The 25,292-nt window shown below is 39.4% G+C and overlaps 1 protein-coding gene across 4 annotated transcripts in view; it reads right to left on the bottom strand.

The window, feature by feature from the left end:
• SMAD5 (SMAD family member 5) overlaps positions 1-18,300 on the bottom strand; it is a 49,849-nt gene extending 31,549 nt beyond the window's left edge. The window contains exon 1 of one of the 4 annotated variants that reach the window (XM_054555132.2): positions 18,187-18,300. The gene's annotated coding sequence lies outside the window, so the exon portion shown is untranslated. 4 annotated transcript variants of the gene reach the window in all.
• Between the last annotated feature and the right edge of the window lie 6,992 nt (positions 18,301-25,292).

The following is a 25,292-nucleotide window of genomic DNA, read 5'->3' as shown; positions in this document are numbered from 1 at the left end:
AAATGAGTAAGAAAAACAATTTGTAAAAATATATATACCTTTCTAAGGATGTCTATATCAAACTTAAAACAAAAAAAAAGCTATTTATGGATATCTATGATATCAGAGAATAAAAATATGCCTGGAAATGAAACACACCAGACTCAGCCTCCCAAGTTGATGGCATTATAGGCTTGAGCCACTGTGCCCACCAGATTCTGTTCTTTACTAGTATCACTTTTTCAAAGCCTATTAACTTTTCTGTAAAATAGAGATGATGGTTCCTAAGTCACAGAAATGTTGAAGTAATAAATAATGTCTATCTAACACAAGCTTTACAAACTCAACAGTACTATTCAAACATGAATTATAATCATTAGTATTCAGAAGAAAGAACCAAGATTTAAGAGACTGGCTAGATCTAGTCCTAATCTAATCTTGCCCACTACTCTTCCACTATACACACCTTCTGATCCAATCCAAATCCCTGCCCCTCTGCCCATCTGTGTCTTCCAAGAGAAATCTTAGTCATTCTTAATGATGAGCTCCAATCTATCCCCTTTTGTGAAGACTTCCTTTACCACCCAATGCTGAAGAGGCTACGGTCACTGAATATTTATAATCAAAACTAATTAATAAGATATAAATAATACCATAACTTCCCAAATATAGTACAAAATCCTTCTAAGAAGTAGTCTTCAGCACCTGGACCATTCCATGTGCCATACCACACACTATGATACTTAATGAATGGTCACTGATTTTTCTATTAACTGTACCTTGAAATTAAGAGATAATTTCAAATTTTAAACCCACGTTGACTAAGATAATGATAAAATGAGGATTCTACCCACAGAATTAAAAACATTCAGAAGGTAGCTTTGTCAGTAGAGATGGTGGTAAACTCCACTGGGAAAAGGTCATGACTGGAGATACAAGTTTAGCCAGGTAAAGATGAGATACAGATTTAAGACTTTGCACAAAGAGCTACAACAACAACAACAAAAAAATAGGTTTTCAACAGAGTGAAAAGAACAGTAAGTAAACACCTAAATATTAGGAAACATTCACTGTTAGGAAAGAGTTTCCTGATAGCGAGTTACTGATAATGCACTATTAAAAAGACAGAACTAGATACAATGGTACTGCGGAATATTAAACATATGGGAGAGTTTAAGGAGAATGTAAACAAAGAAAAGGCCAGTGACTTTGGTGAATGGGTATGCCACTAAACTTCAAGAGATTAGTTTCAAAAAGAACAATAGGTGTCAGTTTTAAAAACCTAGAACTCTTACTAGTAAAACTAGCACAGGGAGAGGAGCAAATCTCACATTCAACTCTTTAAATATGGAATGACTAAAAAATTTAGCACTTTTGATGAAATTACTTCTAAAAATGTTTTCTATACTTCCCAAACTGGTAAAGCGGTATGTGCAAGCTACCCGAGTACTTGTTATCTACGTCTCAACTTACAACGTTACAAAAGGAAGAAAAATTCATCATAAAAATTAGTAAATAGTCAAAAGATCTGAATGGATCCTTCACAAAAGAGGACATTAAAATAGCCACTGGATGAGAAAATGGGCTCAATAGCATTAGTTATCACATGAATGCAAAAAGAAAACAAAAACTACCACAGTAAAATCTCACTCGGTACCTACCAGAATGGCTACACTTAAAAAAAAAAAAAAAGATTAACTGTTCATGATAATACAGAACAACTGGAACTCTCATATATTGATAGTGGGAATATACATTAGTCCAGTCACTTTAGAAAACTGTTTAACAGTATCCACTAACACTAAACATAGATCCCTATGACCCAGCAATTACATTCCTAGGTATATATCCAACAGAAATGAGTGCTGTGTCCACCAAAAGACAAGTACATGTTCCTAACAACTTTATTTATAATAGTCCCAAACTGGAACCCAAATATTCATCAGCAGTAGAGTGGGTAAATACTGGTAATAAATTCATAAAATTGAATACTTCACAGCTACAGAAAGAACTAGTATATGTAAAACATGGAGAATTCTCATATATTCTGAGGGAAAGATTACACATTATTCCATCTATACAACATTCAAAAACAGGCAAAACTAACCTATGCCATCAAGGCCAGAAGAGTACTAAGAAGGGTCATGAGACAGCCTTCTAGGGAGCTAGAAATTTTCCATATTTTGATCTGGGTGATGATGACATGGATGTATACATATGCAGAAGTTCATTAAGCTATACACTTTAAATTTGTGTGCTTTACTAGATGATTATTACAATTTTTAAAAATATCTTTAAAACATACTTGTGACTGATCACTTACAAAATTAGTTTCTATTCACAAGTGTCTCCCTCACCATAATGGCTTATGAACCATGAGTGAGACTACAGATTTTGCAAAAATTCCAAGATTTCCAAAGTTTATAAAAATGATGGGAAACAATCTAGGATCTAGGATTTGATTTTACCCCACTTACAAGTTAGTCTGTTACTGTCTTCTGGATATTGCCAAAGGACATGAGACTCCTGGGTTAGAGACTGTTACTCAGGGGACAGCAAGCAGCATAAGCATTGACATATTTGAGGTTTTCTTTGTCCCCAAGACCCATGGGGATAATGTGATGTATTTTATAGTTCTGCCTTTTTGTGAATGTTGTATAGAAGAAATAACATGTAATCTTTCCTTCAGTATTATAAGATTCTCCATGTTTTATATGTATTAGTTTGTGCTTTTTTGTAGTCTTGATGTATGGATGAGGAATACTGAGCTTGGGGAATCTACCACTTTTATAGTAATCAGTAAGCAAGACATTCTTTGTTGGGGGGGAGGGTAAGAATAACTTGACTATCAAAGAATTAACAGAGGTCCTTGAAAAAATGTATATATATTTTTATCAATATTTTTGCAAAAAAAAACAACTTAAAGCTAACGCCACAAATGTCAAATTGAAGGCTGTCATATCATGATACTGAATTATTTTGTGGGAAAAATTGTTTATCCATTCACACTTGATCCATTATTTGTTCATTATAACAATTCATGCATGTTTACAGTTACTATAAGCTAATGTTTTCCCAGAATTTTAGTTTCATTCTTCAAGATAAAATCAGACCTTTTACTCACCATTTAGTATAAAATGGTGGTCTACATTTTTCAGGGGTTTCATTTTAAATGAAATTCTCTAAAGAAGGCATAGAACATGGGCTGCATTATTACTGACTAAAGAAACAGAGGGGCATGAATGATCTTAAAAGGTTACTTACAGAGGCAGATTTCTGGACATTTTACTTTCTTAGAATATAGCAACAGGTACTTCAATAACTTCAACAGCTTCCTTTCTTAAAAAAAATCAATTGCTTAAGCAAAGGAATCATAATACTCCTTTGATAATGGTAATAATAATAATAAACCACTAACATTTATTGAGCACTCACTATGCCAAGTACTGTTAAGGACTTTACATTTAGAAACCAAAAATCATTAAATTTCAAAACAGCCATATAAAGTAAATTCCATTATTCTCATTTTACAGATGAGAAAACAGGCAAAGGGAAATTAAATGTAACTTGCTTAATTATACAGATAGCAAGAAACAGAGCTGAGAATTGAACCCTGGCAGTACAGCTGCAGAATCCATATTCCAAACCACTGTACACACTGCCTCCTAGAAAGAAACCCTCCTGCCAAGGAATTTTCTTCCCTTAAAGGTCTATAATTGTTCTCCATATTCCTTTGACTTCTCCAAAACATTCAAATTGTTAAATATTATCATAAGACTGTATAGTTTAAGAGATCAAGAATAATCCAGCTTAATTTGCTCATTTTCAAACTTATTTTTATACCACTTAATGTATGTCATCACCCTATCAACTTTAACCCAACCTTCTCTCATTTGTGCTAGGTCAATCAGCAGGAATGAAAGGTTTAGCTATATGCTTACTACCACTGCATAAAAATGTATTTTTTTTATGGTGGTCTTACTCCAAAGCCTTTCTAATTATCATTAGGACATTTTTAGCACACTTATCACTGGAACACAATGATCTCAGAAATGATGAGACAATGTACCACTTTTTAAAAAATATTTTTCCTAAGTATACTCACCTATAATCATACCATTAACATATGGTTATGCTTATATTTGTTTCCTCTGCACATATATAGTCTTGCCCACAACTGCCCATAACAGGATATACCACGATACTACTTGGTATTCTGCATTTTCTATTTTAACACCACAAGCATTTGCTCTTCCCTCACCCCAATATATAGATTTTTTTTAATGCCTTTAATGGTGCAATCATATTTTACTCATCTATTTTCTTAATATTTAACATCTAGGTTTCTAAAGGAACTAAACCACCTATAGTAAAAGTAAAATTGTTAAACTGAGATTAAAACTTCTTTATAGTACCCATATAATGGATGCATTTTGTCCTATAATCTTTTCTGCAGACTATACCATATTCAAAATAACACCTTGGTTCAAAATTTGAAATAAAATGATCAGAGAGCTTGGGTTACAGCAATAGATTTACTTTAGTATCCTCACATAAGTACTCGGTTATGAAAAAATTTCTCATTATGTAAACAAAAAAATACGTTCTGATTTGCATATATTAGCATATGCTACATGAGCCAAAAGTGAACCTGTAATACCTCTGAAAATTTTATGAGTCTCTTTCCTGAAAAGTTGATTCAATTTTTCATGCCCCCTTTGCCTTTCACTAAATAAAATGAATTTAGAAACACTGAGAGCACCTATCTTCAATTTAAATCAGCTGTGTGTCTAACACCCCATAATACTCTTCTACATCATCTCTACACTTATTCCAGTAATAGAGAAAATCCCAAAAGACTGTATTTAGCAACTGCAACAGTCTTCACACATTACAGATTACTGGACAGCTAAATTTTGGTCCTCTATAACTCCTTTTCTAAATGCTTTCAGAGTCTACTGAGACACAAATATACATAATAACCAGTGCTAAACTTAAGCTCACACTCATAGCCTTATTTATACAACACATATTTACTGAGTGCCTATAAATCCAAGGCACTAAGCTAGATAATAAAGAGTTGAAATATAAATCAGCTCCAGACTAACTCTAAATAGTTACAAATTAATAGAACAACTGAAATGTGCCCATAACTATCTACGATACACAGTGGAGAATGGAGTTGCCCTAAAGATACAAAGGTTGCTAAAAGTCAGGATATGACCCTTTGGGGAGAAGGATGAAGGAAGACAATTTTATCTTAAGCATAAAAGCTTCTATGTCTTTCACAAAGTGATACTTTATATAACAGGATGAGGAGCTACAGCACCGGATTTGAAGCCTAATAAACTTGGGTTCAAATTCTGGATCTAACACTTAAACCCAAAATCTCCATTTTTTCCTATTTTGTATCGTGAATACCATGGCCCTAAAAGGTTCTGAGAATTAAGTGAGAAACACTTAACTCAGTACACAGTGCATACTCAATAAAGGACAGCTGTAGTTATTATTGTTGTAATAATCATGAACATTGCTGCTATCAGGCTGAGGATTTTAAATAAATGGTTGGACTCCTTTATTTCAACAAACATACAGTCATGTACTTTAAGAGTCCGCATTATTTTACGAACCCTGAAGGAAGAAAAAGCTGCAAATTAAATGGCATAATGCTTTCTTATAACTTAAAATTTTTCTTCACAGTATCATCCTTCTGCCATCAAGAATGTAAGTACGAAGAATGTTCCGACACTGCTCCAGGACTGTCTTTCAAGATACTGACAACCATCCTGCAAATTTTGATAATGGTGCCTGTTTGGTGTTCCTAGAGGATGTAAATGAAGATGCGAAAACAACAACTAAGAAAATATTTTAAATGGCAATTACTCAACACGAGAAGTTAAAACAATGTGCACACTGAGACTGAAACGACAGCAACAGAAACAGCAAGTCAGAGCCATGCCTGTACAATGACAACTAGATCAAAACTGCCACCTGGCCAAAAGCAATACTCAGATGCCATTAACTGTAAGACAGTTAATGTTATGTTACGAGGTGAAAAAAAAAAATTACATCTTAGAAGAAATATGGCAGCTTTTTCTTTTTTCCTCTCTCAAAGTCCTTTCTGATGTTCCCCATCACTTGCCACCAGTATCTATCATTCTACCCCCTTCTTTGTTCTCATTCTTTTAACTCTTTTTTTTTCTTTTCTCTTTCTGCATTTCTCATAGCTTCTCCTATATTCCTCAGTGTTGCTTTTGGAGAAACTTGATAAACTACCTAACGAAAATGAACTTTCCTTCTGTCTCAAAAAGAATCCAATTAGCATGGAATACATGATTTGTATCCTTGGTACTTTCAGGTGCTCCAGGGTTTGCTTACTTCTGAGTTCTCTAGTAAGTCAAGGGAAGATGCATTTGACAGTCCACACAGGTGAAATAATGACCTAGACAATCTGGCTTCTGAGCAAATTCTATTTGCACCTCTGTAATCCTCATCCTGAGCCACCTAACATACCTATCCTAAAGTACACCAGTGGGAATAATATATATCAATATATACCAATATAATAAGATATATTAATATATATCTAAACATATTAAGAGGTAATATATTTAGTTCCTAAGAAAACCAAAAAGTCAATAGGCTTCAAGGAACTTAAATCGTCAAGCTATTTTCTTTTGCAATAAACCTCCATAGAAACCTATTGTAAAACAGTTGTTTATAAATGTTAATCTTATTTCAATAACATAATCAGGGATAGAAGACAAATTCTGCTTTCTCTTTTTTGCTCTTACTAGGGCCGTATTAAACCAAACTTTTAGAATGCTAAGTGTCAAACAGCCTTTTCTTTAAAAGCTAAGTCTTGTTACAATAATTCAGAATAGGCTAACCATGAGCATCATAAAAGAAAAACACAAACTAAACTGAACAGTGTCCATGAAACCTTTCAGAGAATTTCTACTGCTAGCTTGAAAACCAGAGAATCCTCCAAAATCTGAATCTAAAATCTCATTAGGAAACCCACGGGACAATTTGTGTTAGGTGAGACAGTCAATTTTCATCAAAACTGCCGTATGAATGAATGGAATTAAATCTGAGTGATCAAACACTTTCAGACTCAGATAAGGAACCCATTATCTGCTATTATCTTGGCCTTTCATAGTACACCTCTGGTTTATGAGGTATTTAGAGTACATACATGCAACAGAAAGAACAGTATAACTGGAAAGTGGAAGAAGAAAAAAGTGAAAAGATTATATACTGGTGAATATGACTGATTAAGAAGGAATTAACTGTGTTGCAAATGGCCAGTAACAGACAAGAAGTTGGTTGAGGGGGTTTAGCAACTGTGCAAAAAAACACCTGGTTTGGACAGATCCTACCCCTCCCCTGCAAACTCAAACACACTGCACCTAAGTGAATAGAAGCTTAAGGATGAGGCAAGAATAACTGCTTGTCATATAAGCACAAATTTTGAGAGTGACTACCAAAATACTGAATACGAGATAGAAATATAACAATCTATCATTCGCAGTCCACTTGGCAAGAAAGTACAAGGACGAGGAAAACCAAATCACTCAGCCAAATGAGGAAGGGAGGCTAGCAGGTGACAATCAGGTAGTCTGACTGTGAAGCAAAAGGGAAAGGCACAACCACAGAATGAAGGTCAAACAGGGAAAGACTGTGAATACAAGGCTAAGGAGTCAGACTGCTAGAAGTAATTCTATGTGCAGTGTAGAGTTCTATCTAAGCCGAAAGACATGTTCGAAGAGGTATTTCAAGAAGACAAAAATTCCAACAACACAGGACCAAGTAAGAGACTAACTAGGGGGACAAAGGGTAGATGAAAACCATGGTAGTAAACTAACTGAGAGGAACACACACACACCGTGATAAAAAAAAAAAAAAAAAAAAAAAAGAGAGAGATACGAGGGATGTCACAAATAAACAGAAGCCTAACTAGAAAAGTTAAGGTTTAAACCCTGAATAATGAAAACATCACTTACCAAAGGGAAACTCTAGTTATGGCCAAAACAAGGCAAGAAGGTGACAGTGGAGGGACATAAGGAAACAAATACTGGCATGCATCCAGGAAGATGTAAAATTAAAGCTCAAGGAGAAAAGGAATAAATATGTAGATATTGAGGATCATATGAATTGGAGAGATGAATTATGATATTAGACAGGAGATATTTGATTTATTCAAAATTTACTGGGTGCCCACTAGTGTATGTCAGGAATACTCCATGCTAGGAACTCAGGCTTAAAAGACACTAACCGTAATCTCTGCAAGATCTTAGAGAGTAATGGAAAAAAGAACAGGTGCTATAAAGAGTTTCATATGCCATTTAGCCTATCACTTAGTTTTATCCTAGATTTATTTCCATATGAGAGCCAACAGAAATAGGGCATTAAAATTAAGTTTAAAAAAATGTACACCAAGCACAGAGAGCCAATAATTGAGCAGACAGGAATGTATACTCCTTCTTACACTAGAAACTGGAGAGACTTAACAGCTATGAACCCATTATCTGCTATTATCTTGGCCTTTCCTAGCATACCTTTGGTTTATGAAGACTTGACTTGATAATACCCTTTTATTGATGTATTTTGTCATTTCTTAGAGAAATGACCTCAAAGCTAGAAAGAAAACCAAGGTAATAATAATATTTAGAAATTCCTGTGTATGTGAGGTTCCCTGATTCTTCTGAAAAACTGCAACCACTGACTGAACACAGAACGTTACTAGCATATCAAAAGAGATGCAGTGGTACCTCAGCCATAAATGAAAACCTTATAAAATTACGGTATATCATGAATTACAAAAGAAGCTATCACATTACAAAACACACACACACCTCACCTCTCTTTCAGCTCAAGCATCCCTTCTTCAGGGAAGTCTTCCCAAACCGTCCTGGCTAGAAGTCCCCCCCTTATATGCTTACCGCATCACATACTCCTACTTTGTAGCACTTACCACACCTATGTTTTTACATTTACCTTTCCAATCTGTCCCCACAAGAATGTAAATTCCACGAGAAGAGCTGCATCTGTTTTCACTCATCACTGTAAGCCTAGTGATACATATGCTCAATAAATATTTGTTTAATGAAAGAAAGGGGATGTGATATTAGCCCTGGTGGTGGGGTTAGATGTACTTTTCACTTTCTGCTTCATCCAATTCTATATTTTTTAAAATAAACATATTTCTTGTAGAGTCAGAGGAAAAACAGGTTTCAAAACTAAAGTGCAGCTATACCTCAGCCATATTACGAACCCTTACTAAAGAGAGGATTTACATTATCATGAGTCATTCCTGCTTCAAAACAATTCTCTCTAATATACTTGCGGTTATACAAATTTGGAGGTTGAAACTAAGAAAAATCAAATCAGAAACTAGGTACAAATACTTCCATAACTATAGTACTCTAGGTAAATCAACAGAAATACAGAAATGATTATCATAAAGTACACCTACTTCTTTAAGTACATGTGCATTAACTGACTCAGCAGCTGTAACAGCCATGAATCATTAAACACTTATTGAGCACCTACTATCTAGCAGACATTGTAGGATATGCAGGGGTTTATCAGCACTAGGCAAGGGTGAAGGAACAAATGAGAAGGCCTTTTTCTAAGTCCCATACAAAGGTACTATATGAGTGAACAGTGGGAATAGCAAAAATGCAAACAGGACAGAATCTCCCTTCACAGAATAACGTAGCACAACAGACATCAAACTATACCCCTATATGTAAGTACAATGAGATACACTCAAGTTATTACAGGAACACAGAGAGACAGAGAAAGGGCATGTAATCCAGGTATCTAGCACTTTTCACAGTGTGTCCTCTTACTACAAATGAGCTGTTGCTCCTCAAAACAATGAAATAAAACTCCAGAAGCATTATTCCTGCTCCCAATAAATATTAGTAAGAATTCACTCTTCAAAAGCATTTATCTTCCTATACTGGAATGTCTTTTGAACCTCAGATATTACAAATGCCATTTTCTGCTTATACCACTTTTCTTAATCCCTGGCCACTAATTTTTAGCTCTATCGTTATTTAAGTCTCAGCTTTAGCTCTCATCCCAGATACCTTCCCTGATCGCCCCATAATCCTATATAAAGTAGATTTTCCCTAATCTCTAATCCAATACTATGTTCATTTTCTTCACTGTATTAACTGATTCATAATAATTTGTTTATTTACTTTATTTCTGTCTCTCGCACTAGAATATAATCTTTAAAAAACAGTACCACATACATTACAATAACTTGTTAAATTCATCCAAGTCATTCATCCAAAAGAATATTTATTAAGGTAGCATTTTAGGAGCTGGGAATACAGAAGTGAATAAAAGGGACCAAAACACTTGTCCTCATTTAGCTTATATTCCAGCAGGAGGAGGCCAACGAGATATAGTAAATGATATGTTTGTCAGGTGAAAAGTGCTACAGAGAAAAATTAAAACCGGGAAAGGTGGACAAGAAGTCCTGGAAGAGAGGTATAATTTTAAACAGGGTGGCTGGGCTGGGTCTCACCAAGAAGGTGCCAAATGAGTTAAAATTTTAAGGAAATAAAAGAGTGAGCCAACAGGCATATATCTGGGGGAAAACCATTACAGGTAAAGGCAAGAGGCAATGCAAAGATCCTAAGGCAGGAGCATGTCTGGCATGCTCCTGGCATGAAGAGCATATACTGGCTAGAAGACCAGTATAGCCTGAGAATACAGTGTACAAAGGGGAAAAGGTAAGGAGTGGGGTCAAAGAGATACCAGAGAGCCAGAATGGCCATGCTGGATATAAAGGCTTTAGCTTTTACAGTACTCCAAGGAAACTGTGAACTCAGTGGAGAGCTCTGAGCACAGACATGATAGTTCTCGACTTACACTATTAAAGAATTATCCTGGGCCGAGGTGGGCAGATTACTTGAGGTCAGGAGTTCAAGACCAGCCTGGTGAACATGGTGAAACCCCATCTCTACGAAAAGTACAAAAATTAGCTGGGTGTGGTGGCACGCGCCTGTAATCCCAGCTACTTGGGAGGCTGAGGAAGGAGAATTGCTTGAGCCCGGGAGGCAGAGGTTGCAGTGAGCCGAGATCATGCCACTGCACTCTAGCCTGGCCGACAGAGCTAGACTTCACCTCAAAAAAAAAAGAAAAAAAAAAAAAAAAGCGTTATCCTGGGCCAGGCGTGGTGGCTCATGCCTGTAATCCCAACACTTTGGAAGGCCAAGGCAGGAGAATCACTTGAGCTCAGCGGTTCAAGCCTAGCATGGGCAACACAGTTTTTAAAACTCCGTTTCTACAAAAAAAAAAATTTTTTTAATTAAAAAACTAGCCAGGTGCAGTGGCACATGCCTGTGATCCCACCTACTTAGGAGGCTTAGGTGGGAGGATCACTTGAGCCCAAGAGGTCAAGGTAGCAGTGAGCCAAGATCATGCCACTGCACTCCAGCCTGGGTGACAGCACAAGTCTCTGTCACAAAATAAACAAATAAATAAATAAATCCTGGCTGGTATGTTGAGAATAAGAAGGAGGAGGGGTGGACAGCAATGATAAAAGCAGGGAGACCAGTTTAGAGACGCAGTAATCTAAGGTAGCGGGGAAAGATGACGATGGCTTACACCAGGGTGATAGCAGTGGGGTGGTGAACAGCAGACATACGAAAGACAGTAAGCTTCCTGATGAAGGAGATCATGGGGTGTATGAGAACAAATGAGTTAACAATGATTCCAAGGTATCAGCCTGGACAACTGGAAGAATGGGGTTTGACATCAACTGATTTGGAAAATGCAAACAAGAAAGCTAAAGGAAGATTCAGGGTTAAGTTTTATACACATTAACCATACGAATAAAATGTTGCTAAGCTTCACAAGGCTTCTATTTCAAATGAATTCATGTTGAATCAATAACCCAAAGGTCCTGTTCTTACCTCAGGTTATGGAAGTACTACATCCTGACCAACTTTCATAATAAACACACACACAAACCGACTTCAATACCCACCCCGAGACACACATACATACAGACACACATACACAAAGACACACACACACACACACACACACACAGATAGCTCATAGCCAGATTTCTAAAGTAAATTCACAGAAACAACTCTTTCACTTTCTGCTCCAACATCTCTATGACTGCTGCAATCTGAAATAAAAAGGCAAGCAAACCAATCCCCCAAATTTTCCTCAACACTATCGGCCAAAACAAAATCTCCTGAGCACATCATCCCATGAAAATAAATGCCCATATGGGTCACAACCCATTGTATTGTAATTCAAACCTGTACAAAATAATTGGACATGGGGTTTTTAAATCATCAAATTCCTTAGAACCATCCCTCAAAATTCAGATTCACTAAGCTTGGCAGAAGGGCCTTACCGCCCACATTTTTAACAAGAATCTCGGACCATGCAGGAGGCTTGGGAACCAAGGTGCTCAGGATCCCCTGCAATGGAAGAAAGACACTTCCGTACATACAACCTAAGGGTAACTTTTGGGGGCAGGGGGGAAGTGGGGGTAAAGCTTTAAAAATCTCTTACCCTTGTGGTTCTAATTATCAATAGTAGTCACCAAGTGTCAGCAAGTAGACAACCACCACCACCACTCTCAAACCATCCCTAGATCCAGGTATACAACTGCTATAAAACTTGTAAGCCACATTCACAACTGCACGCAGAGAGGAGAAGGAAACCAAAAGCATGTTTGCTCACAGCTCTTCTAGATTCAGAAATCCTATTCTTTATAAGAACATCTACAAGAAAGACAGGATACAATTACATGGGCGCCAAAATTATTTTCACAGAGAAACATTTAAATCACCACTTTCCTCAACTGTGGCTCCCGATTTCCAAAGACATCAGAAGTTCTCATAGCAGATTTCAAAGCCCTTCAGGAGCTGAACTCATGATTCCCAACACTTCTCACTGCATAATCTTGCCTATTCTATGCCCACAGAATTCTCTACTTTATTATCTCCCACAGCCAGACTTTTGTTTCCCAGTTTTTAATCACTCTTTAAGCTTCACCTGCTCCTCTAAGTCCCCTAATTAAACAGAGCCTGATCTAAATGTATCACTCACCCCCACAGAGCCTGCAAGATTTCCTACATTGCTACCAGATGTGTTTGAGTATGCTTGTACAGGCGTGTAGGCACAGGAACAGACACAGAGCTGGTCAATCTTTGTAGCAATTCCTTTAAATTATAAAATCATCAAGTGCAGATACCAAATCATGACTGTAAAATGTGTCTCTGGAGCACAAAGAGCTAACCTGTGTACACGACATATATTACAGTGCATTATGAAGATGTTCTCCAGAGAGCTCATGTGCACCCAGAGTTCAAGTTCCCTGCTTAGAAGAAAAGGGAATAAACATGGCTCTGGGTACCTTTTCAGCTCTAGTGTCATCATTCACTTAATTTACACTTCCAACTCCAAAGAATGAGAAATGGTCAATGAGTAAAGTAGACAGAAGATGTAACTAAGAAGAAGACTGGCTTTTAAATATTTTTACAGAACCCCCTCTTCCTGGGAACACACAAACCAGAATAACTAGAACTCAAGTTGTACAGCCTACCAGATAGGATACTAGGCAGATCCTAACACATTATGAAAACAAACCTGAACAAAACAAAACTTGCCTTGAAAGCACCAGCCATATTCTGAGATCATAGTTAAATTTGAAAAATGTAAGCCTCCTCCCAAGACTCCAGTTGCTATGCTCAGAGAAAAGGTGGGAATGGGACACTAGTTTTTTTCTGTTATTTTCGGTATAACAAAACAACATATATAGATATCAAAAGAAAAAAACCCTGCTAAAATCTTAACAGGTCAAATCATTTTCAAACTTCTATATTGTACCAGTTCATAAATTACATATACACTATAGGAAGAGATGGGAGGGGGGTCCCAAAAAATTCAAGAGCAAAACCTATTTACAAAATGTATGTTAATAACTTGCTTCCAAAAGTGAATTACAATTATAGTATTGCACATACAGAACTGACTTAATAAAGAACTCTTTCTTGCAAAATATCATCTCAACCAAGTTAGGATACAGTAAAAGGAGGAAGAAAAGTCACTGAAAACACCACTCTACTAGAATTGGGCCAAAAACTTCCCCATCTAGCTGTCCAAGACAAAAAAAAAAAAAAAAAATCAAAACTAAATAAAGAGCCCAGCCAGGCACGGTGGCTCACACCTGTAATCCCAGCACTTTGGGAGGCCATGGTGGGCAGATCACTTGAGGTCAGAAGTTCGAGACCACCCTGGCCAACAAGGTGAAACTCCATCTCTACTAAAAATTCAAAAAATTAGCTGGATGTGGTGGTGGGTGCTTGTAATCCCAGCTACTCAGGAGGCTGAGGCAGGAGAATCGCTTGAACCCGGGAGGCAGAATTACAGTGAGTCAAGATCGCATCACTGAACCCCAGCCTGGGCGACACAGAGAGACACTCTCAAATAGCCCAGAACTAGCTGATTATTTATGAAAAACCTAAGAACTCTGTAATTACCCCATCTTTCCAGGTTGGAAAACAACAAAGGCTGTTAGAATATTAAGGTGGCCTATGAGATTAGTCCTAACAACAATCTAGTTTTTAACAATTCTTCCAAAAGAGTTCTAAATCTTTACCTTCCATTTAGTAAACAAACTTCTCAGATTCAGAGCTCTGGTTAGAGGTAACGGGTATGTGACAACACCAATGAACTGCAAATTCCAGTGACTATTATTCTATTAACTTCAGAAGTGGAAAAACAAAGTATGTTAGGAGTTCAAGACCAGCCTGGCGAACATGGTGAAACCCCGTCTCTACTAAAAATACAAAAATTAGCTGGGCATGGTGGTGGGTGCCTGTAATCCCAGCTATTTGGGAGGCTGAGGCAGGAGAATTGCTTCAACCCGGGAGGCGGAGGTTGCAGTGAGCCAGGATTGCGCCACTGGACTTCAGACTGGGCGACAGAGCTAGACTCCATTGGCCGGGGGAAGACATGGGTCAGCTTCCAAGGGTCCTTCATCATCTGTTTTGATGGGAAAGCACCCTATATTGCACCCCAGCTTCCTTGGGCCCTACCTTCCCAGGTATTCTTTTCACTAGAATATCCAGACTGGTGGAGATAAGAATCATTCCTCAGGCTACTAGTATCCCTTATAAAAGGGAATCTTACTCAATGTCTTTGACCTTATGAGTAGACTGGCAAACCACAGGCTATAAGCTGCTTGTAACATTTGAAGAAATAAACTATTTGCCTTCTTTGTGGTTAGTGTACAGAGAGACAGAGAGAGACAGACAGACAGACAGATACAAGGAATATAGACCCTCTAGAAATAAAAATAGGGAAGACTGATAAACCAAGAGAATAGACACCTATATCCTCAAGCGTACTCAAGTCAGCTCTGAAATTCACCCAGATGTGTGGCTCATTGCCTAGACCAACATATACATCTGGTAATAATAAACACTGATATGTCATAAACAAAAAGAGTTTCCTTAACTCTACAAAGTACTAGTAATATTAAAATTTACATAAAGACGAAGAATATATACGAAATAGATTTTTTTAGATGGTATTTCAACTTAAGTAACTGTATTAAGAAATGAAAAACTGGTATTTTACTGCCTAGTTTTCAAAACACTAAAATCTTTAATCTGACCAAGTTACAAATCTGTTTTCAGCAGACGGAGAAAACACACTGCCTCCGTTCAATGCAAAGGACAAAAAAGATCATCACTGCAAATCATAATGTTTGGGTTCATGATGAAAACAGGAAACAGACAGGCTGCCCAGGTATAATTATGGTTGTAGTCTAATGTGCCTTCAGGTTCAGCCAAGAATTAAAACCCAGTGAAGAGGGTAAGCAGAATTTACTTGCCTCTACTTTGCTACAGAATGCAACTTTTAATAATACTCCCAGCAACATGTTACATAACCAACAGTAAACAACAATCTGATTCAAACCTCATTAGTAACAACATTCTGCCACTGTCTCCCACTGAAATTAATAGCTGACTTTGCCAGAGGGGAAAGAAATGCAACACATTATCAATCTACCCATTTCTGTGGCGCCTACCACAGTGAACCAGACACGCAGATAATACTACCAGATCTGTACAGAACCTACGAAAATATTTTATTCTTTTTTTCCAGTTTGCTGCTCTCTTCCTCCTTTTAACTAGCCCATATCATGTGGATGCCTTTAAAACCTGAGAGTAAAGTCAATTGAGAAGGTTCATCTAACTTTTCTTGCTTATTTCAGCTATGAGCTGAAAGGAATGGAAGCACAAAATGATGAATGAGGTATTTTTAACAAAGATACATGGGTAAATTAACAGCAGTAATGTAAAAAAGACTGAGGGAGCAGCAACGTGGAGAGGGAAGGAAAGGAAGATGTATAGGAACAATCATACAAATAATCATCAAAATTAAACTTTATAAATCTAAACATAATATCTACAACCTTTATGAAGGTTAAGTTTTGTTAAACTGTCTCTTCTAAGTTTTGTATTTTTACAATTTGCACCGTAGAGAAAAAAATATTAATAGTTACCAAAGGAATAAAAGACAAAATAATTTGCTATACATCTGCAAATAGCTCCTTAAATTTGGAACACTAATTTCATAACGACATTTGGATCAATAAATGTGAAACTGTCACACTGAGCGTAGGTACTGTTTTCCCCACGACGGACACTACTGCACTGGCATCTAGCAGAAACCGTAAGCTATTTGGAATGTTACTAAACCTACTGGGACTAAGGTTTTCAACCTTTTGTCTTTCAAATTAAAATTAAAAACCAATTCACTCTGGGCAATTCAGGTACTCTAAGGAAATTCAAGTACTCTAGTTTTAAATACGAATTTTCAAAAACGCAACCCAAGTACCCTTTCCTCTCAACTTCTGTGAGGCCAAGCCACGACCTCCACCTATTCAATCTTTGCTGCTAGATAAGAACCCTTTTGGTAGTGCTAGGCAACAGGCATGATATGACAAACCTAGACATCAAAACTTTTCCACAGAAAGATAAGGTAAACAAGATATACTTAGCGCCACACCCATTTAAATGCACAAGCAGCCAAAATTGCTCCCTCCCCCCGCAACACCCCCCGCCCCAAAGCTCCAGCAGGTCAGGAAACATTGTCTTTACAATCAAGATAAAGATCTGGCTCAGGGTGTTCAGCCATTCCTCACCTACAGGCTGGCCTAAGCTCCATTCTCCAATGCCATCACCACCAGAATCGGAACATTCTGTTAGGAAGCCGGCAAACGTCCAAATACCCCGAGTATCCTCGCCCGAGTTCTGCAACCAAAAATCTGTTTTGGCTACTGAGCATGCTCAGACTTAAGACGGGCGCGCCACATGGGAGTTTTCAAAGCTTAGGCTCCAAACTCCACGTAGTAACAGCAGCTGAAAGGGGGAGAGGGGAAAAGGGGAGGGGAAGAGACTGGAATATTAATTTGAGCCCTGATATTGAAGTATAGGATCCGGCCAGCGGCTGAATATGGTGAAGGCAAAAAGACGCTGCTTTGGCATTCTCTTTGCAGCACAGAGAAGTTTACATGAAGTAGAAGAAATCCTTGCAGTGGTGAAAACTGACATGGCAAGTGGCGGAAACCAGGTCTAACTACCAGCTGATTGCAGTAGCCGGTCACAACTGCCCAGAGTGTAATTCCCACCGATAAGCGAGGATCCTTATCTTTGAAACACAAAGCGACGGCGGCACAGATTCATCAAGCAATTGGACAGCTTCGCAGTGCAGCAGCCCAGGCTGCCCGGCCGAGCACCGCAGTTCTATCAGGGGTGTGTATCCAGGGTGGTACATCAGATGAGTTAGGAAAGCAAACCGCTCCCCAGGACAGCGCGGGGTCAGGGGGTCCCCTCCAGGGTGTCCCAGACGCCTCCCTCCAAAGTCTGGGCGGTAACGGCGGGGCTGGGACCAGGGCCAGCCCCGGCCCCGCCTCAGGACGCCCCGGGCAGCCGGCGAGGCCTCCGCAGCCGCTGGGCCGCACCGTGTCCGCCGGCCGGGACCCCGGCAGGCCAGGACTCGGCCTACCTCCCGCCCGACAGGCCCCGGGTCGTTTCCGCTCCGTCCGCGGCCGAACGCCCCCGCCTCGGCCCCAGTCCGCCGGGGCAGAGCCTGCAGCCCCTGGTTCACCTAGCCCGCGCGCGCCGGGGACCCTCACTCACTCACCGGCCAGCTAGGCGCGCTCTCCCGACGCCGTCGCTGCGCTTCTCCTCGCTGCAACTTTATTAGCAGCTCGGCCGCGGGACACGCGCACGGCGCCCGTTCGCCCAGGACCCGGATGAGGGAGGGAGGGAGAGGGAGCCCGGGAGGACGCCCTCTGGGTTCGGCGCATGCGCGCCAGAGGCCGGGTCACAGCTGCGGGACCGAGGGAGGGGTGTCTTGCCCGGGCGGCTGAAAGAAGCCTCCGCGCCGGGCTCCTCGCCGGCCAACGCCAATTCCAATCAGCTGGAGACCTTCGAGTCGATGGCCAGGCCTGGGAATGGGAATCAGATAGCTCCCACCACCACCACAGTAGGCGCTAGTAGCTTCCACTAACCAAATCAGCATACGTTGTAATAAAATTAAGTAATTGTCCTTGACACAGACAACTGGAGATTTTCTGTCATATACAAAGTGTAAACAAAAACATCTTCAGATACGACTTAGCTACTTTTATTGATTTGTAATACATATCTGAATGAAGAGTCTTCTTACTGTGCAAAGTAGCTTCAAAACATGTTTCTGAGCATCTTACAGCTTCTTACTAGATGCAGCACTAAAACCCCTCCCACGGGGCAATCCTGGAACCCTTGAGGGCCTGTGGAAATGGAGCGAGTGCCCACCCTGGAGTTCCAGGAGTGGGACTGTCCATACACTGGATCGCAACCCCAGTTGTTCAAGACACATACCCTCTCCACCTCCTTGTGGGGAGGGAGATCCCGTGGGGACCCAGCCCCTGGACAGGCGGGGCCACTGAGGTGCAGAGATGCCATCCATAGGTTTATATACACCACCCCATCTCCTGGACTCTCTTTTCTTAGTAATTGGAGCTCTTCTCAATGCTTTTTCCTCCAAATTTCCGAAACTGTCAGTATTTCCCAGAATATAATATTGGTACCACATAGGGTACCCGATTTGAAGGGTACTAGTAAGAAAAAGCTTTTGAATAATTTTGTTTTTATTTTAAAAGGTCAATACTGGCTCTCCAATGTTCTATTATAGGTTTTCTTTTTAAAATAAGTAAAAATCAAAATCGGGGTCATTTTGGAATGCTCTTTCACACCCTAATCCAATCCATCAGAAATTCTACTAACTCTTTCTTCAAAATTTATCTTAAATCTGACCATTTCTCACACCTCAATTGCCACCTCCATGGCCTGAGCCAGGGTAATCTCATCTGACACACAAATGGCGCAGCCGCTGTTTTGCTCCAGGCTCTAGAAGTTTATTTCTGTGGAGAAGAAACTAAATAAATGTTTCAGAAGTCTCTGCATTAGGGGTGGCCATCTCAAATGGTGACAGAGGCCTAGTAAAGGAGTGAAGGGGAAGTGGGGGAAGAGACCAGAGAGTGAGCGTCTAGTTCCAGAGACCAAAGGGGTCACTGCTATTTCATTCCAGCCAACTGTTACCATAGGGAAATGTGGGAATAAGGACCCAGTGTTGGCAGATATTCTGATTTTTCAAGCAAAGCTGGAAATTTAGATTTTTATGTGAAAATCTCAATTATATCTGTTTAGCAACTTCTTTCTAGTTTTCTCTCTCTTTGTCTGTCTACATCCCGCCCCCCACCCCCCCCCACCCCCCCCCCCCCCACCCTGCTCCCTTCCTCTCACTCTGTTAGACATTCTGGAGGCCAACTACATGCAAGCCAAACAAAACAAATCCATGGTCCCGATTTAGCCTACTGGCCACCAGTTTGCAATTTCAGGTCTCCATCTTAAACTTCTTTACTACATCATAAACTTTGAGAAAGTAAAGTCTGTGTACTTTAACTCTTTGTCACACTCACTGATTATTTGTTGTTAATTCAGAAGTTTCCAGCCCTTGGAAGGCAAATATTTCTGGAGCCTGCATGGGTTTACAACTCCCAGAAGTGCATGTAATCCTGCCTTAGAGGATACGTTTTTTTTCCAGAACTGATGTTTGCAGAGTGCTTTGTTGAACATTGTAGGACATAACAATTTGGTTTAAATATTTTGTATAGTAGAGATACTCCTCACTTTAAACAGCCAATAAAATCCTTCCCAAAACAAATTATTTGCTGTTTTGCAGTCACTGTACATGTGTCAGAAGAATTTGTGATTACAAGATTCCTTTTCATAATCACATATGTAATCTCATAGCCAACAGTTTTGCTTCCTAAGTTATGTGTCCACATACTGATCAAATCAACCAGAGACTCCAACCTCTCCAACTTGCTGTTTGAGCTCAGTTTAGGTCTAAAGTTGGAAGAGATAACATAGAAGAGAGGACTGGAGATTTTAGTACCACACCAGCAGCCTTCCGAAGGTCTAAGAAATTACCTAGACCTCAAAGGCTATAGAAAATCAGAGGGATCACTAAATATCTGTACAGTCAAAAACATTATAAAATAGCAAATGAACAGTCATCCCAGAACCATAAGAATGAAGTAAGGAGGTCCCTGTTTTTGGCAATCAAATGGGATCTAAGAACAAATGTAGAACAGGATGATCTGAACAGATAGACATAGTCAGTGGGGCATCAAAACAGACAAACTGCTTTTTTCATTTAGCCATTCACCTGATCAAGAAGACCAGATAAAAGCAACTCCAATACTCAATTTTACTTTACTTGTAGAGAAACCTATTTCTGGACAATTTAGTCCTATAATTCTCAACCAGGGGTGACTGCACCCCCAGGAAACATTTGGCAATGTTTGAAGATGTTCTCGGTTGTCACAACTAGGAGGGTGGTGCTACTAGCATCTAGGCGGTGGAGGCCAGAGACACTGCTGAACATGCTACAATGCACAGGACAGCCTCCTTCTGCCAAAAATTAGTTAACCCAAAATGTCAGTTGTGCTGTGGTTGAGAAACCCTGATTTAAATCCCAAATAGTTTTTCTTGGGTTGGGTTGATGTTTACGGAAGAAATGATCCTTTCTTTTGAATTTTTTCAATAATCGTTTATATTATCAATTTGATGTAGAGAATTAGCCCAAATGTTTAGCCCATGACCTACTCCCACCTTGAGTTTTTCAGGTCTAAGAAGGAGGCAACTTTCGGGAAAGGTGAAACAATATATGGAAGATGAAGAACTGGAATAATTTAGAAATATTTCTGTATTTTTTAATTTTAAAATGTCTGGTAATTGAGACAAATTGTTTTTGGTTTGAAAATCATTAATAAATATCTTAATTTCATAGTTTACTGTAGCTCAGAAGGCTCTGCCTACGTGACTACTGCATACCCTACTGGGAGAACTGGAAGAATGTGATGATGGTAGGAGTCACCCAGCATAGAAGCATGAGTGAATGACATCCCAGAGATCTGCAAAAGATCCTGGTAGTCACTTCAAAGACTTTTTCTCCCTTCCTCAGACAATCATGAGACATGGACATCAGAGGAAGAAATGGTGAAGTTTGTATGACTCCTCCAGCAGAGTCCTTGGAAACAATAAAGCTTCTTTTCCAAATTCTGAGAATTCTGTGTTATTCTTTAATTGGCAGACTGCCCACTGCACCCAATTCTTAATATTGGAAACAGTGCAGAAGCCAGAACTCAACTGAGGAGTTCTGAGATGAGTGAGGGTTCAAGGAAATGATGTGCAGAGGCACACCCCACAATCCAGTAAGAAAAAGTTCATCATGTTTGTCAGAAGAGCTTTCATGTCAGTCTTTAACAGAATGAGCCAACCTTCCATGCTGACCAGAGAATATGCAAAAGTAATTTTATCCAATATTTGAAAGGAGTTTTTTCCAGTAAAATTTTGGTGTTCTGGTGTGAAATGCTTCCCTTATAATCCACAGACCCTTTATTTTCATAGCTCAGAAGTTGAGATCATAATGTATTGAAAAATGAAAAAGTAAAAGAATGACAGCTGCCTCCACTCAAAGCACAGGAATCTGGCAGCCACAGACTCCTTGAAGCTTCAGGGACGGATATCAGAGAATCCGTGACCCCACCCCTGGGAATTAATGTGCACATTTTTGTGTATCTACCTACATACAAATTTTCTGCAGAAAAAGCCTATAGCTTTCATCAGATTCTCAAAGGTTTCCTGACCTCCACATGTTTTCAGATGCTTAAGACAGTGGTTACTTTACACGTGGTATAAGTTTAATGTGTCCATTTTAAGGTATCTTTTCTTCTCTTTTTCAGAGCAACATAATTAGGAGACTCCTCTCTAGGGAAGGCAGCTTAATGTAGAGTCTAGAAACCTGGCTTGCCTGTCTCCAGCCATCTGCCACATTAAAGAAGGCCTCCTATGGCTGGAATCCAAGACACAAAATTAAAAGGGTTGCTTGCACCCAGAGTCATAAAACAAAGAGGCTTTCTGAAGCAGGCCTTGGAGCGAACACTCATTTCTTCCTGACTTAAACAGCATCTGTTTCTCCTGATGGCAAACACCCCCCAAGTTAACTTGAATAACCTCTGGGGTTCTACCTTCTCAGTTTTCATCCTCAGAGACATAGTCTCAGATGAGCCAAACCATGTGTGTACCCCACCACAAATCCAGAGCAGCAGGTGAAAATCTGAAAGTGTTATGGAATTGAGGAGAGGGGAAAGAGATGAAAACTTCGTGTTCTCTAGGAAGCTCTTTAACTACATGAAGTCTTAATCATGAGAACTCTGATGCCAGACTTCTTCATTTGAACACAGACTATCTCACTACCTGTATGACTATGCACAAGTTTCTTAACCCAATCTCTGCCTCAGGTTCCTCATCTGTAAAATGGGGATAACTGTAGTATCAACTTAATAGAATTATGAGGATTACATGCATAGAGACTTGCAGAGTTCTTAGAACAGTTCCTGACACAAAGTAAGTGCTATACAGGTGTTTATTTTAAAAACACATGTATTCTCCTGATATGCCAGCAATTTCTAAGAATGAATTAGCAAATCTATTTGTCAAATAAAATGTGTATTCATTTTACAGTACAATAGACCCTCTTCTCTTCTTACTCCAATAGGTAATCTCATTCACTCCCAGGCCTCTAGTACCATCTGTTATAGACAATTCCCAAATTTCTAGTCCCATCTTGAACTTGGCTAATGAACGCCAGACCCATAAGTTCAACTACCCTCTTACTATCTCTACCAGACTGCAGTAGTTTTGGATTTTGTCTGCCCCAATACCTTCCAATCATCTTTTTCCTGCTTCCTTTGTGATATCATTTCCTTACTATATTAACTACAGTACCAGACACCTTACCCCAGAGATGGGCACATGACCAGGGAGGTTATCATAGTGCCCCAGCTACCCAGGCCAGTGTGATTGGTTGATAAATGGACATATGACCTAAGCAAAATAACAATATCATCTTTTAGACTGATGTATGGATGTTGAGAAAGAAAAGCCCTTCTTTTTACTATCATTGCTAAGCTAAGGGTGACTCTGAGGCTGCCTGGAGCCATCTTACCACCATGTGGAGGGAGTTTGCTTGGAAATGAAGCCAAAAGAGAGAAACAGATCAGATAAATGGACATATGACCTAAGCAAAATTAACAATATCATCTCTTAGACTGATGTATGGATAAGAGAGAAAAGTCCTTCTTTTTACTGTCATTGCTAAGCTAAGGGTGACTCTGAAGCTTCCAGGATCCATCTCACCACCATGTGGAGGGAGTTTGCTTGGAAGTGAAGCCAAAAGGGAGAAACAGATCAAAGAAACAGAAGCTAAGTCAAATCCCTGATGAAATTTTTTGAGTTCCTGGATCCAGCTGTACCTGAAGCTCTGAAGATCCTCCTTAGACTTCCCAATTACATTCACCAGTATATTCTGCTTTTGCTTAAGCCAGTTACATTTCTACCACTTGTGATTCCTGTCATTGGCAGTCTCACTGGATTTATCAGGTCAAAATTTGAACTCCTAATTTTCATACTCTCTCCCCAACCTGTTCCTGCTCCAGTCTTCCCCATATCAATAAATGGCAGTTCATTGAACAACTCCCATCCATGTAGTTGTTCAAGCCATACCTAGCCGTCATATTGGAAGATTGGATTACAGGTCTTTAGCCCTCAATCTCCCCCTGTTGTGGAATTATACATTCATACCCTTTGCCATGCAGTATGTTCCACTAGAGAAGGTGAAATATTCTTCCTTGCTCCTTTGAAATTTAATTTGGTCTTTTGTGCTTTTGCCATCTACCATTTAGAAGAACAGACTCCAGGTAGCCATTGATCCAAGGAAGATGAAAACACACATGGAGCAGAGTGGATCCCAACCCACAGTCCAGAGCCTAGCTCAACAGACCTGCAAGCCTGAAGCACAGGTACCCAAGCTGATTCACAGACCCAAGAGTGAGAAAAAGTAATGTCTGTTGTTGTATACCACTGAGATTCTAGGTTTGTTTGTTATGAAGGAATAGCCAACTAAAAACATTCTTCACTTACCTTGTCTCTCACCCTCATTTATTTATTCATTTATTAAATTAATGCCCTTATTCAATAAGGCAATAAATATTTATTGAATACCTAATATGTGCCAAGATGTTTGGGGCATGAGGAATAAGACATTAAACAAAACAGACAAAAGTTAAAGCTGTAATAAACAGATAATTATTAATGGTGAGAAAACAAATAAAACTTAATATGTCCCATGGTAACAAGTACCTGGTAGAAAAATAAAACCATGAATGGAGGTTGGGGGAGAGAGTGCTGGGATGAAAAAGGATGGCTGCTGTTAGACAAAGCAGCCAGAGTTAAATAGGGCTGCCCTTCAACTTTCAATCCAGTGCCAAGTCTTATCAGTTTTACCTTCAAACCATAGCTCAAATCCATCCACTTCTCTCCATGTCTACTATCTACAGATAGACCCAGGTCATAGTCCGGGTCACCCTTATTTCTCGCCTGGACTATCTTCTGCCTCCACTCAGTCTCACTCTACCCCCTCTATCACCCAACAGGTATTCCATGTTGAAAATATAAATAAGATTATGGTTACTGTCACAGGAAAGCTCTTCAAGATCTTCCCATTGCACTTCATATCAAATCCCAACTTCCTCCCATGGCCCTGACCTGAGTGATATGATCCCTGCCATGGTGCACTTCTCACAGGTCCCTTGCTCACACTGACCTTCTTTCTGTTCCTCACATATCACAAACTCT

This window comes from Pongo abelii, chromosome 4 (genome assembly GCF_028885655.2).
Source record: "Pongo abelii isolate AG06213 chromosome 4, NHGRI_mPonAbe1-v2.0_pri, whole genome shotgun sequence".
Taxonomy (NCBI): Eukaryota; Metazoa; Chordata; class Mammalia; order Primates; family Hominidae; genus Pongo; species Pongo abelii.
Note: the sequence above shows the minus strand (reverse complement) of the source record. Positions and strands in the feature narration are given on the sequence as shown.